We start from the raw sequence: 3,298 nt of genomic DNA on the forward strand, positions 1-3,298 counted from the left end.
CATGGCAGGGCGTGGCCATGGCTCGGCGTCGGACATGGCCATGGCTCGGCATCGGACGTGGAAGGACATGGCCATGGCACGACGCAGGGCGTGGCCATGGCACGGCATCGGACGTCTCATGGCACGGCGTCGGACGTCGCAGGACATGGACATGGCAGGACGCAGGACATGGCAGGACGTGGCCACGGCAGGACGCAGGACATGGCAGGACGCAGGACATGGCAGGGCGTGGCCATGGCTCGGCGTCGGACGTGGCCATGGCTCGGCGTCGGACGTGGAAGGACATGGCCATGGCACGACGCAGGGCGTGTCCATGGCACGGCATCGGACGTCTCATGGCACGGCGTCGGATGTGGCAGGACATGGCCATGGCACAACGCAGGACATGACAGGACATGGCCACGGCAGGACGCAGGACATGGCAGGGCGTGGCCATGGCACGACGTCGCACCACGTCGCACCATATCTAGTGCTAGCCAATGTTTAACAAGATGTCAAGCACAATGATGTTGGTGGTTGGTGGTCGTGGCTGGCGGTGGTGGAAAATTGCGGTGGTTCGAGCGGTAGTGATCGGCGATGGTTGGTGGTTTGCAGCGGTGGTTTGATATCGGAATCACTTATGGTGGTTGTCACAATGGAGGTGCGTCATGGTTATTGGTGGTTGGTCATCTATATATTTTTATAATAATATTATGTATTTTACCTATTTTTTACATATTTTTTATTAAATTTTATGCATTGTTTGTATTTTTAAATAGTTTTTATCGTACTTGTTTTATAAAATATTTATTATTTTATGTGTTATATTATTACTTGATGTATTGGAAATTTTCTCCATTGTTTTTTCTATATTTATAATAATTTTCTTATTTTTTTGTATTTTATTATGTATTTTTTCGTTTTATAATAAATATTTATTAAAAAAAATATTATTTTTTGTAAAATATATCATTTACAATGTTTAAAAGTCATTTGTGAATATATTAGCTAAGTTGTACTTCGGTTTGTGCATTTTGGTGTTGTACATGTCTATTATGATTCTCTGGCCAAAACATGTCTACTCCTGTCACTTGGGTTTTTTTTTTTAAGACATATATAAGGGGGGTAGAGGTGTTGAAAGGCACCTCAAGGTGCTTGCTGCCTGGCCGAGGCGGGCATGCACGGGGGACGCTGGCATGCGGCGTGGGCATTGGGGGCATGCACGGCTTGTCCGTGCTACGTCCCAGATGTTCGCAACGCGTGTCAGCAAGTACTCGTGTGTGCTCGTAGTACGTCTGGTGGTGGGCATCGCTCGTGGCGGCCGATGGCTTTTGGCAACGGAACGGCGGAGCGTAGAACATGGCAGGGCGTGGCCATGGCACGGTGTCGGACGTGGCAGGATATGGACATGGCACGACGCAGGACATGATGGGACATGGCAGGACGCAGGACATGGCAGGGCGTGGCCATGGCCCGACGTCGGACGTGGCAGGACATGGCATGACATGGCCATGGCACGATGCAGGACATGGCCACGACATGACGCAGGATATGGCAGGGCGTGGCCATGGCACGACGTCGGACGTCGCAGGACATGGCCGTGGCACGACGCAGGACATGACAGGACATGGCCATGGCAGGACGCAGAACATAGCAGTACGCAGGACATGGCAACGCATGGCCATGGCAGGGCATGGCCATGGCACGGCGTCAAACGTGGCAGGACATGGTTATGGCACGACGCAAGACATGGAAGGACACAGGACATGGCAGGGCATGTCCATGGCACGACGTCGGACGTCGCAGAACATGGCCATGGCACGGCGTCGGACGTGGCAGGACATGGCCATAGCACGACGCAGGACATGGCAGGACGCAGGACATGGCAGGGCGTGGCCATGACACGGCACAAACGTGGCAGGACATGGCCTTGGCATGACGCAGGACATGGCAGCATGCAGGACATGGCAGGGCGTGGCCATGGCACGGCGTCGGACGTCGCAGGACATGGCAGGGCATGGCAGGGCATGACCATGGCACGACGTCGCACCACGTCGCACCATATCTAGTGCTGGCCAATGTTTAACAAGATGTCAAGCGCAATGATGTTGGTGGTTGGTGGTCGTGGCTGGCGGTGGTGGAAAATTACGGTGGTTCGAGCGGTAGTGACCGACGACGGTTGGTGCGACGCTTGGTGGTTTGCAGCGGTGGTTTGATATCGGAATCACTTATGGTGGTTGTCACAATGGAGGTGCGTCATGGTTATTGGTGGTTGGTCATCTATATATTTTTATAATAATATTATGTATTATACCTATTTTTTACATATTTTTTATTAAATTTTATGCATTTTTTGTATTTTTAAATAGTTTTTATCGTACTTGTTTTATAAAATATTTATTATTTTATGTGTTATATTATTAATAGATGAATTGGAAATATTCTCCATTATTTTTTCTATATTTATAATAATTTTCTTATTTTGTTTGTATTTTATTATGTATTTTTTCGTTTTATAATAAATATTTATTAAAAAAAATATTATTTTTTGTAAAAAATATCATTTACAATGTTTAAAAGCCATTTGTGAATATATTAGCTAAGTTGTACTTTGGTTTGTATATTTTGGTGTTGTACATGTCTATTATGATTCTCTGGCCAATACATGTCTACTTCTGTCACTTGATTTTTTTTTTAAGACATATATAAGGAGGGTAGAGGTGTTGAAAGGCACCTAAAGGTGCTTGCTGCCTGGCCGAGGCGGGCATGCACGGGGGATGCTGGCATGCGGCGTGGGCATTGGGGGCATGCACGGCTTGTCCGTGCTACGTCCCCGATGTTCGCAAAGCATGTCGGCAAGTACTTATGTGTGCTCGTAGTACGTATGGTGGTGGGCATCGCTCGTGGCGGCCGATGGCTTTTGGCAACGGAACGGCGAAGCGTCGTGCAAGTAGCGCTGCAAGGTGCCATGCGCATGAGGCTAAGCTTAGTATGTTCCGAATGCCATCGGTTGTTGGGGGCAAAATCGGGAGGCGACATCGCTCGTGGCAGCTGATGGCTTTTGGCAACGGAACGGCGAGGCCTCGTGCAAGTAGCGCCGCAAGGTGCCGTGTGCATGGGGCTAAACTCAATACGTTCCGATTGCCATCGGTTTTTGTGAGTTGTGTCTGGCATCGCTCGTGGCGGTTGATGGCTTTTGACAACAGAACGGCGAGGCCTCGTGCAAGTAGCGCCGCAAGGTGCCGTGCACAAGGGGCTAAGCTCAGTACGTTCCGATTGCCATCGATTGTTGCGGGCAACATCGGGAGGCGACATCGCT

This window comes from Nicotiana tomentosiformis, chromosome 8 (assembly GCF_000390325.3).
Source record: "Nicotiana tomentosiformis chromosome 8, ASM39032v3, whole genome shotgun sequence".
NCBI classification, from domain to species: domain Eukaryota; kingdom Viridiplantae; phylum Streptophyta; class Magnoliopsida; order Solanales; family Solanaceae; genus Nicotiana; species Nicotiana tomentosiformis.